This window comes from Muntiacus reevesi, chromosome 18, assembly GCF_963930625.1.
Source record: "Muntiacus reevesi chromosome 18, mMunRee1.1, whole genome shotgun sequence".
NCBI classification, from domain to species: Eukaryota; Metazoa; Chordata; class Mammalia; order Artiodactyla; family Cervidae; genus Muntiacus; species Muntiacus reevesi.
The window spans coordinates 57,822,255-57,839,462 of NC_089266.1; the positions used below are offsets into that span (position 1 = coordinate 57,822,255).

General features: G+C 42.3%; 1 pseudogene; it reads left to right on the forward strand.

The window, feature by feature from the left end:
• Positions 1–10,306: 10,306 nt before the first annotated feature.
• Positions 10,307–11,739, forward strand: LOC136149316 (endogenous retrovirus group PABLB member 1 Env polyprotein-like; annotated as a pseudogene).
• Positions 11,740–17,208: the final 5,469 nt, after the last annotated feature.

The window sequence follows — 17,208 nt, forward strand, 5'->3', positions numbered from 1 at the left end:
GAGATCAATGCACTGGAGAGGACACCACTGAGGACATGGGAAAATATTCTTACTACTGTTGCAGGAAGGGGGACCCCTTCCAGGGCCTGAAACTGGGCTCTTGTCTAACACTAGGAAATGAGGAGACACATGTGCTGACAAAGCAAGAGATTTCATTGGGAAAGGGCACCCGGGTGGAGAGCAGGAGTGTAAGGGAACCCACAGAACAGCTCTGTCTCATGGCCTGCAGTCTTGGGTTTTATGGTGATGGGATTAGTTTCCAGGTGGTCCTTGGCCAATCATTCTGACTCAGAGTCCTTCCTGTTGGTGCAGCCTTGTTCAGCCAAGATGGATGCCAGAGAGAAGGATTCTGGGAGGTGGTCGGACATGTGGTGTCTCCTTTTGACCTTTCCTGAACTGTTCTGATTGGTGGTGGCTTATTAGTTCCATGCCCCTTACCAGGACCTCCTGTCTTAAAGCAACTCATGCAGATGGTTACTATAGTGCCTGGCCAGGGTGGGTGGTTTCAATCAGTGTGCTTTCCCTACTAACTCCCCACTGAGATACTTCATACTCAAGATACTTCTTGGGAATTGGGGTGCAGGTCACTGTCTTCTGTAACTTCTTCCTGCTGTGCATGGACGTAGGCCTGCCTAGCAGAGCAGAAGTCTCTCTCTACCTGATCTAAGTTAAGGTATTTTTTGCCTTGACTGAAACCAGCATTCACACTTGTAATAACAGCACTTTAGTTTGAAACAATTGGCTCGTCTCAGAGATGAAATAGACAGGGGCCAAACAGGAGACCTAACAGGGTGGTCATCAGAGGTCCCCAGAAACAGGAGGCAACATTTGGGATGAAGGCAGTAGGGTCTGTGACTTTTTTTTTTTTTTTTTGATTGGCTGGTGGTGAAGCAACAGAGCTGTGCTCCAGGAATCTTGTGTTTAGTCTGAAGTTACCATCCACCACCTGGGTGGGGGCCCCAGTTCTGTAGAACTCAAAGACACTGTTATGCATATTTCTTTGAGTGGGAACCAGGACCCTGTCTCAAGGCTGTACCACCATTTGATTGTTTCTCCTCTGTTTCTGTATCCACTCCCTTCCCTGATTAGCAATTGTTTGAATCCACCCTTTGGAACACAGGGAAGGTCAAGGAGGCTGAATGAAGCCTATATCCTACAGACACGAAATGGAGAACACAGAACAGATATGTACTCCAGAGCCCCACAGAGTTCTTCTCTGTTTTAATTTAGGGAACTGGACAACTATGACTGTGATAACTTCCTGCCAAATGGGGCATACGACTGCCTCAGCTTGGTGAATAGACACTGAATTGGAAGTATTCCTGAGTTCCAAGTACTAGATCTGAGCCTTGTATGATTAAAATCTCAATCCCTTGGTCTGCCATTTTGTTGTAACTGACACAATTAGAAGTAGCTGGAAGAGGGATACCTGGAATTTTAACAGACAAAATAAACCTCATTTCTTTTTAGAAGAATAGGCCTGAAACCCAGTTTGGACTTGGCACTTCAGGGAGATTTGTAAGCAGGTAGCCAATTGCCTAGTTTTATAAAAAGTGAGGTTGCAGTTACTAGCTTCCAGCAGATACTATTTTGAGAATGGTGACATCTAAGCCTGACATGACTCAGAAAACTCGTGTTTAGCAATACAACGTCTAATCTGAAATTATACCCATAGTATCATCTAGTTATTTCCCAGGATGTCTGAACCACAGCTACTTTATTTTGACTTTTAATGTTAAATTTTCCTTCATAGCCAAAACTGCTGCTGCTGCTGCTGCTAAGTTGCTTCAGTCGTGTCCGACTCTACACGACCCCATAGATGGCAGCCCACCAGGATCCCCCGTCCCTGGGATTCTCCAAACAAGATCACTGGAGTGGGTTGCCATTTCCTTCTCCAATGCATGAAAGTGAAAAGTGAAAGTGAAGTCACTCAGTCGTGTCTGACTCTTAGCGACCCCATGGACTGCAGCCTACCAGGCTCCTCTGTCCATGGGATTTCCCAGGCAAGTGTACTGGAGTGGGGTGCCATTGACTTCTCCACACAGCCAAACCAGTTGTCACCATTAATGATGTCAGTGTTTCTCTAGGCATGAGAAGATGCAAAATTTGGACTCATAAAATCTTCTCCTGAAAAGATCTAATTATCCGAAGGCCTGTTCTGCCAGTTTTTCCCAGAGCACAGAGTGCCTCATTCCTGATTTTCACACTGAATTCCTTTCAGTGGAGTTGAAGGTCAGCAGTTGCAGTGGCCGTGATTTAATCTTTGTAGACGTAGATGGCAAGTGTCAGTTTTCGGTTGGCAGAGCCCCTTTTTGTTCATAAACTTGACCATAATTTTGAGGGGGGGGGCATTTCTTGACCATTTATCCCACGGTGCTGAGACTGTCCATTCTCAGGTTTGGCAAAGATTTTGTTGACAGGCCACTCAATGTGCTTGACTGACTAGGCCATAAAACAGTATCCAAAATTCTCTGGACCATCTGTCTTACTAGCCTCTTGGTCCAGGAAAACATTCCCTCTTGTTGCTTCTTCCCATATCTAGAGTTACACTGTTACCATCATCAATCTCTTATGGAACTATATATTATTTTATTAGAGGCCTCAGTCACACATTTGGCAGTGTAAGAAACAACAATTTTGTAAAACAGGTGAAATGCAAATAACATAGCCAGCAGTATTAGTAAAGTCACAAGTAAGACTTAAGAGCTTCCATTAGATGTTGCCCAGTATATCCCAGATCATCTGACTTAGTCTACTCTGTATGAATCTTTATCTTCCAGGGAAATTATGTATTGGCACTGTCTATAAGGCACATAGTCTAGTTTTCTAGTGTTACTAGACTGATTATTTTTAGTATGATTTAATTGTTTCCAACATAGAGGAGACTTTAAACCTAAATTACCGTAGCTTGGTGTTATCTATATAAATCCATCCCAAAACTGTGGGAGATTTTTCCTCCTTTGCTGAAACTTTGCTTGTTGCTCTGAGCTTGAGTAATAGAAGAAATCTCAAATTTATGGCCAGAGTCAGAGGAGGCATTATTAATTGGCCTGGTAAGGGGATCCCATCTAGTAATGAGAGAGTCAATTCCTAGGCAGGTTGATAAGAAGTCTAGGGATCCTCACGGAGAGAGGGGTTTGGAATTCTCAAGGAGGAAGAAAGGACAAACTTTTTTCCTCTCTACATTCCTTAGGATTATATAACAATAACGTATCCTGATTGAGGACAGTCTCTGAAAAAAAACCTTCTGGTTAATTCTGTTATCTCAAAATGTAAATCATGGGAGTAGGTCTGGTGAGGTCTTTACAACCTCTAGACATTCTTTTGATTCACTGTAATAACTAATTTGAGAGTATATAATTCCAGTGCTAAGACTAGCAAAGGGGTACTCTTTCTATCCCCTTCTGATGTCTATGTCAGAAGCTTTCTCTATCTCCTTTATACTTTAATAAAACTTTATTACACAAAAGCTCTGAGTGATCCAGCCTCGTCTCTGGCCTCGTATTGAATTCTTCTCCTTTGGAGGCCAAGAACCTCGGTGTCTTTATGTGATTCAGCAATAATCTTTCACCTTGGGGGCTCATCTGGGATCCTTCAGGGCAAGGTAAGGATGCTTGGAACTCTAGTTCTTTGTTCTCCTAGCGAACACGTTTTCCGGTGTACTTTACTAACTCTACAGTGTGGTTGTGTGAATGAATGAAATGCTCTGCGTGAAGCAAGTGAGGAGCCCGGCTCTGTGGTTCCATGGCGACCTCATATGGCTTATGGCAGAAACCTGTCAGGGGCTTATATCTACCTGCCAATGCCAAGAGGCACCCAACATCTCCTTCAGGAACCGACCGGAAATGGGCAAAGCATGTGAACTGAACTCTCCTTTCTCAGTCAAACTTTTCAGTCTCTTTGACCATTTCATTACTCTTGGGGAATTAGAAGTACAACCTAATCTATTGGATCATAGACTTTCAAGGGACTTGTAATCAATGCTGCTAATGTGTACTGTGGCCTAGGTCCCAAACTTGGATTGGTAGTCAGGAAGCGCCCAGCCTCGCTAGGCATGGAAAGTTCGGAAGCTAGATGGAGATCTAACTCCAAGAGCATCTCTGAGGTTAAAGGTTACTCAGATTGGAACTGCAAGGGACTTTTTTTCCCCCCCTTTGGTAACACTGGTTCTTGGTGGACCAGAGGAGGCTCTTACACTGGTGTGGTGACGCTTGGAAGAAACATCTCAGTTTCATGCTCATATCGGTTTTACTGTGGTCAGGAATATACTCAGGGTCATGCACAGGCACTCAGGTGACGAATGTTTCCCCCAGTGGTCTTGGCTTGGGAGGCATTCTGGAAGGTTAGTCTGGTTGCACCCCAGGTGGCATCAGAGACAAGCAAGGTTTTAATGGAGAAGAGCTGGACGTCAGTCAGGGAAGCCATCAGGTCTACTCCTGGTGCATCCCCACCCCGTCTCGGTGATAGAACCGGGAGGACAAGTGTGATGCCTGCGTCGGTAAGCGGCAGACTAAGTCCGACCGAAGGAAAAGCTTTTTGGTGTAAAGTCTGTCTACACCCCCATCTAGAGCAGGGAGGGATGCCTCCAGTAGAAAAATGGTGCTGGTCATTTTTTTCTCTCTTACAGATGGGAGCTAACAATTCCAGCCTCACTCCTTTGAACTGTATCCTGAAAAACTGGGATAGATTTGATCCCCAGGGCTTAAAGAAGACACACCTGGTCTTCCTATGTGATAATGCATGGCCATGGTACCCACTGGAGGAAGGCAAACAGTGGACAGTTGGAGGGTCTCTTAAGTATAATACTGTTTTACAATTAGACTGGTTCTGTACAAAACAAGGAAAATGGGTGGAAGTAGCATATGTGTTGCTCTTTTTTGCTCTGCAAAATATGCCAGACTTAGGTCCTAAGGGTGTAGATTTGGGTGTGAAACCTTCAGCTTCCCCCTGTCCTCCTACTTTGCCCCCGTACCTGGGGCTCCAAATTGAGATTCCAACTGTCTTGGTCTCAGTGGAAACCCAAACTGAAATACAAACTTCCTCGGTCTCAGTGGAAACCCAAATTGAGTTTGGAACTCTCCACGTAGAGACCCAAACAAACTCCTGTCTCAGTACGATTTCAGACTACTCTGGTTTCAATAGAAACTCTGATCATCGAAGTAAGAGATGAGATGCAGATAGGAGACAAAGAGATAAAGAAAAGCAGGTTTCTCCAATCTATCCCTGGGATATGTGCAGAGCAGGCAGAGAGACCGGGGGACAACCACACAAGCTGTTGCCTCTTCATGAAGTACCCACCAGGAGAAATAATCAGTCTATGAGAGTTAATAAGCCTTTTTCTTATCAAGAAATACAAAGAATCAAGGAAGATCTGGGAGACTATTTAGAGGACCCAGAAAAGTATATTAGAGTTTTTAAAGGTGCTACTCTATATTATGACCTTACTTGGAAGGATATGATGTATATCTTGGGACAAACGCTGACTCTTGACTCAAAAAGTTGAGTTTTGGGAAAAGCGGTTGCTTATGGAGATGAATGGCTTGGTAATGAATCAATAGGAAAGAGGGAGGACAAGATAACTGCTCTCCCCACTGGGAATCAGGTGGTCCCAGCTACGGAACCAGACTGGGATTACAACACAGCAAAAGGAAGATGGGATCAGAGTCATTTTGTCAGATGTATTCTTGAAGGACGCAGGCAGGAGCATTCTAAGCCTTTAAACTATGGCAAACTGGCAGACATAGAACAGGAGGAGAAGGAAGCTCCTAGTAGATTCCTAAACAGACTGAGAGCCCTTCGCAGATACACTGAGATTGATCCCAAAAATGAGGAGGGAAAAGTGATCTTAAAAGATAGATTTCTCACTCAGTCGGCTCCAGATATTCACCGTAAGCTATCAAAACTGGCATATGGACCAAATCAGTCTTTAGATAATCTGTTACAACTGATTCAGACAGTCTATTATGGTAGGGAATATGAGGAAAAGAAAGAAAGTCAGAGAAAGACAAAAGACAAAGGAACAGGCAGAAGCCTTCACAATGGCTATGAAAACCATTTTTAAACAGCCTGAGAAAAATGCCCAGAGGGACCCAGATGAAAAGGGATGGACTTGCTATTACTGTGGAAAGGAGGGGCACCTCAAGCGGGATTGCCCTCAGGCATCTAGGCAACCCCCCCCCCCCACCATGTCTGGTCTGCAAAGCACCACACTGGAAGAGAGACTGCCCCCAGAGGTGTAGGTCTCAGGGGTCGGACTCTCAAGACAACCAGGACTGAAGGTGCCTGGGGCTCCCCGCACAAGCTCCCGTCCTAATTACACCTGAGGAGCCCCAGGTACTGATAACTGTTGGAGGCCAATTCGTCGATTTCCTTTTAGATACTGGGGCAAAAAATTCCGTGCTTACTGAAGCCCCTGGCCCAATTTCTTCCCAATCTGCTTCCGTAATGGGACTGTCTGGATGAGCCAAAAGATATTATTTCAGTTATTCTTTATCTTGCAACTGGGATTCTGTGCTATTTTCACATGAGTTCCTGATCGTGCCAGAATCACCCTCACCCCTTTTGGGGAGGGATAAACTGAGCAAGGTCCATGCCTCTGTTTTCATGATTATGGAACCCTCCCTTTCTCTCCCTTTAGTTGAACAAAATGTAAATCCTAGGGTATGGGCTGATGGAAAATCTGTGGGTCGAGCACAAAATGCTATTTCTGTGGTTGTCAAGCTCAAAGACCTGCTCTTGTTTCCACATAAGAAGCAGTATCCACTGAAACCTGAGGTTAATTCTCAAACCATCATTGAGAATTTAAAGGAGCAAGGGACTATTAGTTCCCAATAACAGTCCATTCAATACTCCTATTTTGGGTATAAAGAAATCAAATGGTAAATAGAAACTAGTTCAAGATTTACAAATAATAAATGAGGCTGTGGTTCCTTTCCACCCCGTGGTGCCTAATCCTTATACTCTATTGTCTGAAATTCCTGAACTAGCCAAATATTTCTCAGTAATTGATTTGAAAGATGCCTTCTATTCAGTGCCTTTGGCAGAGGAGAGTCCATTTCTATTTGCCTTTGAAGACCCTATGCAAGCAGCTTCTCAGTTAACCTGGACAGTTTTGCCCCAGGGATTTCGTGACAGTCCTCACTTATTTGGACAAAGTTTGTCACGGGATCTACAAAACTTTAATAGCTCTAAAGCGGTGGTGTTACAATATGTAAATGATATTTTGCTCTGTGCTGAGACAGAGGAAGCTTGTTCACGAACCTCAGAAGATTTCTTAAACTTTCTGGCAGGCTGCGGTTACAAGGCATCAAGAGAAAAGGCTCAGCTTTGTCAACAATCTGTTAGATATCTGGGCCTAATCATATCAGAAGGGACTAGGGCCATAGGCCCTGAGAGAATTAAATCTATACTAAACCATCCTCTACCTATGACTTTAAGACAATTGAGAGGACTTGGGGGAATCACAGGCTACTCTCCTATTTGGATTCCGGGTTATGGGGAACTTGCCCGGCCTTTATATAAACTTATAGCTGAAACTCAGCAGGCCCAAACCGACAAACTGGTTTGGTCTCCAGATACTCAAAAGGCTTTTAAGGTTCTTCAGACTGCTGTCCTGCAAGCTCCCGCTCTGAGCTTGCCCACAGGTTCAGAATTTAACGTGTTTGTCACTGAAAGAAAAGGTATGTCCTTGGGAGTTTTGACACAACCCCGAGAGACTCACCAGCAATCTATTGCTTATCTAAGCAAAGAATTAGATGTAATTGCACGTGGGTGGCCCCACTGCCTAAGAGTAATTGGGGCAGCTGCTTTATTAGTACCTGAAGCTTTAAAGATAATTAATGGACAAAACCTTACTGTACTGATTTCTTATGACGCGAGTGGAATCTTAAATTCTAAGGTTAATATTTGGATGACAGACAGTAGGCTTCTTAAATATCAATCATTGTTGTTAGAAGGACCAGTATAGTATCTAAGCTCAAAGTTTGTGGGAATTTAAAACCTGCCACTTTCCTTCTTGAGAAGGAAAATGAAACACCTGATCACGGTTGTTCCCAATTCCTAACTTTAATCTATGAAGCTCGGGAAGGTCTAATGGATATTCCCTTAGACAATCCTGACATGGAAATATTTACAGATGGCAGTTCTTTTGTGCGGGATGGAAAGCGTAAAGCAGGTTATGCAGTGGTGACTGCTGAACAGGTTTTAGAAGCAAAATCTCTCCCCCAGGGAAACAGTGCCCAGTTAGTGGAGCTAGTGGCTCTGACCTGAGCTCTAGAGTTAAGCAAAGAGCAGAGAGTAAATATCTACGTTGATTCTAAGTATGCTTATTTGACTTTACATGCTCATGCTGCAATATGGAAGGAAAGACAGTTTAAAACAGCAACAGGAGAACCTATTAAATATTTCAGAGAGATTGAAAGACTTTTAACTGGTATCTATTGTCCTAAAGAAGTAGCGGTTATGCATTTCAAAGGGCACAGCAGGGATGGGAGTAAAGTAGCCTCCGGTAACCTGTTAGCTGACTCTGAAGCCAAAAAAAAGTGGCACTTTATGAAACCCCTTCCCTACAGATGCCTTTGATCTGGACATGTCCTGTGGAACAGGAAAAGCCACAATATACTGTGGAAGAATTAGAAAGATGTGAGAAAAGAGGGGCAAAGATTACTGATTAAGGATGGTTACAGTCCGAGGATGGACGATTAATAATTTCTGAAGATGCTCAGTGGAAAATTCTTAAGGGTTTACACCAGAGTTTTCATTTGGGTGCAGAAAGTACTTACCAGATGACTTCTAGTTTGTTTGAAGGTAAAAATGTAATGAAAACTTTAAAGAATATTATCAAAAGGTGTGAGGTTTATCAGAAAAATAACCCAAAGACTGAAAAGCTAGCAAAATCTGGATTACAACGACATGGAAACTATTCTGGAGAGGGCTGGGAAATTGATTTTACTCATATGCCAAAAACTAATGGGTATTCTTGCTTAAAAGTTTGGGTGGATACTTTTGCTGGATGGATTGAGGCTTTCCCCTGTCATAGTGAACAAGCTAAAGAGGTTATAAAGATTTTAATCCATGAAATTATCCCCAGGTTTGGGCTGCCCACGGAGCCTTCAGAGTGACAATGGCTCCACCTTTAAAGCTGCTGTAACTCAGGGAGTGTCTAAAGCTCTAGGAATAGAGTATCACTTACACTGTTCCTGGAGACCCCAATCCTCAGGAAAGGTTGAAAAAGTTAATGACATTATCAAAAGACATCTGCGCAAATTAACTCAAGAAACGCAGGACAACTGGATTAAAGTCCTACCCATAGCTTTAATGAGGGCTCGAACTGCCCCAAAAAAGGAGGGGCTGTCCCCCTTTGAATGTATTTATGGAAGGCCTTTCTTCTGCACCAACACTGATATAGACCCTGAAGCCTTGGAATTAACTAATTCTGTACCTCAGCTCTCAGCTTTTCAATAGGCATTAACAGAGCTCTGGGAGATGACTCCTAACCCAGCCTCTGAGTCAAGTAAGCCTCTATTTGAGCCAGGAACCGAGGTCCTCATAAAAACATTGGGATCTGGGGGCCCATCCCTCGAGGCCCTCTGGGAAGGCCCTTACCAGGTTATGCTTTCTTCTCCCACAGCTGTCAAAGTGCCAGGAATTGATTTGTGGGTACATCACACTCAAGTTAAGATGAAGAAGGAATTCATAGGGCCTGGACTCCATCTGAGGCCTGTCCGTGCTGATCGTGCTTGGCCACCTCTCCAGTGGACTCTGAACTCTCTGCTTAGTGCCTGTGGGAACAACAACGGAAGGATAAGAACCCCTCTGGACAGGGGAACCTTGAAGATCATATCCAGGTTACTCATCACCTAAGAGAAAACAGACACTAATCACCCCTGCCTCTGGACAGTATCTATCGGAATGTAACCACAGGCTTATTGGTTATTAACTGGTTGTAATGTAACCATGGACTTATTGATTATCAACTGTTTGAAGATAAAACACGTGAATGATGGGGTTATTGTGATTGTATTTACCCTTCCTTTGGAAGCCTCAAGGGATTTGGGGTGGTGGGTTTGGACACATATACATGGGGTATAAAAGATTTTCACAAATGCTAGTCGGGGTCCTTGGCTAAGAGGAGACTCTGCCTTGGGCCCGCCGGCATAATAAACTGCACTCCACTATCTGCATTGTCCTTCTGAATGAGTTTGTTTCCCGGAAAGCATGGCTATAACAAAGAGGTGGCACCCTGACCAGAACTAAGTGATGGCATTTTATGTCTTTACTTTCTATGCTCTGACTTTGTACATTTCAGATGGGCCTGGTAATCTATGTAAGTCTACTGCTGACTCCAAAGATCCTGAGTCTGCTGTTTGATCCTCAAGACAATGCCTTCCTGTCCTGGGCTCACTCCTACACTGCATTCCACAATCTGTCTAACTGCTGGGTCTGTGGAGCACTCTCTTCTTCATCGGTGGAAGGCTTCCCATGGTGGACATCTCCATTTCAAGGAAAGGACTTTCTCCAAGTCTGCACAAATACCTTCAACAGTCACATGTGATGCCTCTTCTTAAACTGATGACATCTAACAACCCTAAAATGGACTGGTGCAACATTTTGTACTTTAACTATGGACATAACGTGACTTTTGATTTTGATTACACATTGTCTCGGTTTAATGACTATTTTGTTACGCATAAGACAACTAGTTCTAGATCTGATAGTTTTTTATCTGACGTTTATCAAACATGGGATGAGGTTATATGGCTAACTCCTGAAAAAGGACGTCTAATATCTACTGCCCCTATATGCGGGGAACAAACCGAGCCATCCCCAAAACTTAGCCAACAACTTACTTATAGTGATTGGAAACACTTGGGATTTTTGCCTCAGGAAATATGCAATGTAATCATTCCCATGTTTTCCAACCCCAATTCAGGTCATCCCTTTGTCTGGCCAGGCACTGATTGGGATTGGATATCTCAGTCACGCTGGCTTGCTCCAAACAGGACTTACTGGATATGTGGCTCTTGCCTATGGGCATGGCTTCCCCCTGGCTGGATAAGGAGATGCACCCTAGGTCTAGCCTTTACTCACGGCTTTATATTTTCAGAGCTTCCAGAGAAGCATGCTAATTTACCTCACCTTAAAACTCGGTGGGCAAGGTCTGTATTTCACTGGTATGATTATCTGGCTGCAGTGCTTGTCCCCTCTTTGGGAACTACAGATGTTATGCTACGAGTAGATGCTTTGACTAATTTTACTCAACAGGCATTACAAGATCCTCAAAAAGTTATTTCAGCTCTTAATGCTGAGCAAGCACAAATTAGAAAGGTGGTTTTACAAAACAGATTGGCTTTAGATATTCTGACAGCTGCGCAAGGAGGAACTTGTACCATTATTCACACCCAGTGCTGTACTTATATACCTGATATGAGCAGTAATGTTACTCATTTTACTAAACACATGACCAAGATGACTGGGGCTATGGATACTCTTGAAGCCTCAATTGCCTCACTTTGGGAGACGTTAACTAGTTCCCCATGGTAGAAGACTACCTTAATTACAACAATTCTGATTGTTCTACTTTTGCTGTTTGCTCCTTGCATCTGTAACTGTGTGATTGGATTTGTTTCTAGTCGCATGAAGCCTTTTAAGTTACAGATGGTTGTCCAAGGTCCTATGAGTGCCACAGCCTCCTCCAACTACTATTACATGGGGCCCCTGGATCAGAGACCCTCACTATGAGGGTTAGGAGAATATGTTGCCTTAACAATTTAGGGACCACGCCCCTAAACAGCAAGAAATAGTTATGGAACGAAAATGACACCCTTTCTCTTGGCAGCATAATTCTCTTAAAAGAAAAGGGGGGAATGAGAGAGTCAATTCCTAGGCAGGTTGATAAGAAGTCTAGGGGTCCCCATGGAGAGACGGGTTTGGAATTCTCAAGGAGGAAGAAAGGACAAACTTTTTTTCCCCCTCTACATTCTTTAGGGTAATATAACAATAATGTATCCTGCTTCATTCTGTACCAACTGAGCTATGCAGAGTACATAATGAGAAACACTGGGCTGGAAGAGGCACAAGCTGGAATCAAGACTGCCAGGAGAAATATCAGTAACATCAGATATGCAATGACACCACGCTTATGGCAGAAAGTGAAGAGGAACTAAAAAGCCTCTTGATGAAAGTGAAAGAGGGGATGTGAAAAAGTTGAGTTAAAGCTTAACATTCAGAAAACTAAGATCATAGCATCTGGTCCCATCACCTTATGGGAAATAGATAGGTAAACAGTGGAAACAGTGTCAGACTTTATTTTTGGGGGCTTCAAAATCACTGCAGATGGTGACTGCAGCCATGAAATTAAAAGACGCTTATTCCTCGGAAGGAAAGTTATGATCAACCTAGACAGCATATTAAAAAGCAGAGACATTACTTTGCCAACAAATATCTGACTGATCAAGGCTGATTTTTCCAGTGTCCATGTATGGATGTGAGAGTTAGACTGTGAAGAAAGCTGAGTGCTGAAAAATTGATGCTTCTGAACTGTGGTGTTGGAGAAGACTCTTGAGAGCCCCTTGGACTGCAATGAGATCCAACCAGTCCATCCTAAAGGAGATCGGTCCTGGGTGTTCATTGGAAGGACTGATGCTGAAGCTGAAACTCCAATACTTTGGCCACCTCATGCGAAGAGTTGACTCACTGGAAAAGACCCTGATGCTGGGAGGGATTGGGGGCAGGAGGAGAAGAGGACGACAGAGGATGAGATGTCTGGATGGTATCGCCAACTCGATGGGCATGAATTTGAATAAACTCCGGGAGTTTGTGATGAACAGGGAGGCCTGGCGTGCTGCGATTCATGGGGTCACAAAGAGTCGGATACGACTGAGTGACTGAACTGAACTGAACTGATTCTGCTTGAGGGCAGTCTCTGAAGAAAACCTTCTGGCTAATTCTGTTATCTCAAAAGTAAATTATGGGAGTAGGCCTGGTGACGTATTTACAACCTCTAGACATTCTTTTGATTCACTGTAATGGTTAAAAAAGATGTTCTTTTCGTTATAGGGGACTGGAATGCAAAAGTAGGCAGTCAAGAAACACCTGGAGTAACATGTAAATTTGGCCTTGGAATACGGAATGAAGCAGGCAAAGGGTAATAGAGTTTTGCCAAGAGAACACACTGGTCATAGCAAACACCCTCTTCCAACAACACAAGAGAAGACTCTACACATGGACATCATCAGATGGTCAACACCGAAATCAGATTGATTATATTCTTTGCAGCCAAAGATGGAGAAGCTCTATACAGTCAGCAAAAACAAGACCTGGAGCTGACTGTGGCTCAGATCATGAACTCGTTATTGCCAAATTCAGACTTAAACTGAAGAGAGTAGGGAAAACCACTAGACCATTTAGGTATGACCTAAATCAAATCCCTTATGAATATACAGTGAAGTGAGAAATAGATTTAAGGGACCAGAACTGACAGACAGAGAGCCTGATGAACTATGGACAGAGGTTCATGACATTGTACAGGAGACAGGGATCAAGACCATCCCCATGGAAAAGAAATGCCAAAAGGCCAAATGGTTGTCTGAGGAGGCCTTACAAATAGCTGTGAAAAGAAGAGAAGTGAAAAGCAAAGGAGAAAGGAAAGATATTCCCATTTGAATGCAGAGTTCCAAAGAATAGCCAGGAGAGATAAGAAAGCCTTCCTCAGCAATCAATGAAAAGAAATAGAGGAAAACAACAGAATGGGAAAGACTAGATATCTCTTCAAGAAAATTAGAAATACCAAGGGAATATTTCATGCAAACATGGGCTCAATAAAGGACAGAAATGGTATGGACCTAACAGAAGCAAAAGATATTAAGAAGAGGTGGCAAGAATACACAGAAGAACTGTACAAAAAAAATCTTCACGACCCAGATAATCACAATGGTGTGATCACTCACCTAGAGCCAGACATCCTGGAATGTGAAGTCAAATGGGTCTTAGAAAGCATCACTATGAACAAAGCTAGTGGATGTGATGGAATTCCAGATGAGCTTTTTCAAATCTTGAAAGATGATGTTGTGAAAGTGCTGCACTCAATATGCCAGCAAATTTGGAAAACTCAGCAGTGGCCACAGGACTGGAAAAGGTCCGTTTTCATTCCAATCCCAAAGAAAGGCAATGCCAAAGAATGCTCAAACTACCACACAATTGCACTCATCTCATACAATAATAAAGTAATGCTCAAAATTCTCTAAGCCAGGCTTCACCAATGCATGAACTGTGAACTTCCAGATGCTCAAGCTTGTTTTAGAAAAGGCAGATGAACCAGAGATCAAACTGCCAATATCCGCTGGATCATCAAAAAAGCAAGAGAGTCCCAGAAAAACATCTATTTTTGCTTTATTGACTATGCCAAAGCCTTTGACTGTGTGGATCACAATAAACTGTGGAAAATTCTGAAGGAGATGGGAATATGAGACCACCTGACCCGCCTCTTGAGAAATCTGTATGCAGGTCAGGAAGCAACAGTTAGAACAGGACATGGAACAACAGACTGATTTCAAATAGGAAAAGGAGTACATCAATGTTGTATATTGTAACCCTGCTTATTTAACTTATATGTAGAATACATCCTGAGAAACCCTGGCCTGCAAGAAGCACAAGCTGGGATCAAGATTGCCAGGAGAAATATCAATAACTTCAGATACACAGATGACACCACCCTTACAGCAGAAAGTGAAGAGGGACTAAAAAACATCTTGATGAAAGTGAAAGAGAAGAGTGAAAAAGTTGGCTTGAAGCTCAACATTCAGAAAACTAAGATCATGGCATCTGGTCCCATCACTTTATGGGAAATAGATAGGTAAACAGTGGAGACAGTGTCAGACTTTATTTTGGGGGGCTCCAAAATCACTGCAGATGGTGACTGCAGTCATGAAATTAAAAGACGCTTACTCCTTGGAAGGAAAGTTATGACCAACCTAGATAGCATATTAAAAAGCAGAGACATTACTTTGCCAACAAAGTTTCTTCTGGTCAAGGCTATGGTTTATCCAGTGGTCATGTATGGATGTGAGATTTGGACTGTGAAGAAAGCTGAGCGCAGAAAAATTGATGCTTTTGAATTGTGGTGTTGGAGAAGACTCTTAAGAGTCCCTTGGAGTGCAAGGACATCCAACCAGTCCATCCTGAAGCAGATAAGTCCTGGGTGTTCACTGGAAGAACTGATGCTGAAGCTGAAACTCCAATACTTTGGCCACCTCATGCGAAGAGTTGACTCACTGGAAAAGACCCTGCTGCTGAGAAGGATTGGAGGCAGGAGGAGAAGGCGACAACAGAAGATTAGATGGCTGGAATGCATCGCCGACTTGATGGGTATGAGTTTGAGTAAACTCCGGGAGTTTGTGATGGACAGGGAGGCCTGGCGTGCTGCGATTCATGGGGTCGCAAAGAGTCAGACACGACAGAGCGACTGAACTGAACTGAATAACTAATTTGCGAGTATATAATTCCAGTGCTAAGACTAACAAGGGGGTACTCTTTCTACCCCCTTCTGATGTCTATGTCAGAAGCTTTCTCTGTTTTCTTTATATTTTATTAAAACTTTAATACACAAAAGCTCCTAATGATCCAGCCTTGTCTCTGGCCCCAGATTGAATTCTTCTCCTCTGCAGGCCAAGAACCTCAGCATCTTTGCGTGATTCAGCAACAGTAATATTCAGTAATATCAATAAAATTCAATAATATCAATAGTGACCTGAATATGACCATAATTTTTTTAAGTAAATTTTCTCAGGGCCAACCAGTTAGAGTCTTGTAGTAGAGAAATTTAGCAAGGTAACCCAGGAATAGACACAGTTAAATGGCCACAAACCCAACAATTGGATTTATTTCTAAAACTAACATGGGATCAGGCCTATGATAGAAAAGCATTTGATTTATATACAATGTCTAGGAAGTCAAGAAAACATTATAAATGATCATAGGAATGAGGTCCAGCACCTTGGACATGCTGTCTACCTCTGATGTCGTCATCTTATCCTGGTGTAGTGTAGTTTCTCCTCTGTTTGAGCATCATTTTAAGGTGAGATCAGGTCAGCTATCTTCTCTATAGATCAGTCCAGTGTAGGGGACATTAGAAGTGGGAATTAATCTAAGAGTTAATTTCTCTTCCGTTTCATTGTGAATGAGCTAGTTAAGAGTACCTGACAAAAAATCCTTCCATCCAGGTTGGAAACAGTCCCTTAAATTATGTCTTTTTCCAGTCCTGGTTGCAGGTCATGATGCATTTTATCTTCATCCAAAGATATATTACTGAGATAAGCTTCAGAAACAAACTTAGGATGCTCTTTAAGAATTCAATTACATTTTACATTAATATCATGTAACAGCAAAGGACTATTTATGAAATGAGTCTTACTAGATGCAGACCTTTATTAATAAATTGGGATTTAACATTTATTGAAACATCTTTTTCTCCCTAAAATTACCCTTATTTTTATCAAATATAACCAAATTAAGGCTAGTTTGTTTGCAAAATAGGTCTGGTCTCACTAATTTTGACCTGATGATTTATATAACCATAATTATTCATAGACTTTTTACTTTGCTGGAATGTTTATAGAGTCTCAGACTGAACTTTTAAAATAAAACAAGGCTGAGAAACTCACACCAAAGGCTTATCACAAATTTCACCTAACAAATCTGGGTGAATTCTTCCCTTTTTTAAGGTCTCAAAAATTCCTTGAGATTTTGTACCTGTTAGTGAGATAAACTTTCTTATTTGTTTGATAAACTTACTGGAAACATAAGAGTTTCCCATTTCTGGAGGAGTCAGATAGAGAGAAAATATAATTGTTTGGTTTATAACATATAATTTTACTAAATTATTGCCATGATTATTTTGAGAGGGACGTTTTTCCTACTCCCAGAAAACACAAGATTCAAACCTGTAATTTTTCAGAGAGAAACCATAAAAGTTATAAGCATATTCGCTGGTTCATTCAGTCCTTTGTTAATTTTTGTGAAGTCATCATGTTTTTCATTAGAATACCAAGACATATCAGAATGTTAAGAGTTCCATATAATTTCTTGGATATCTATATTAGTTTTATTTACCATACATTGTAGCATGAGAGGATTTATTACTCATTTGATAATACTTTTCATGTAATTTAACCAACCAAATTAGCACAGTTTAATATCTCTCTTTGGGATGTT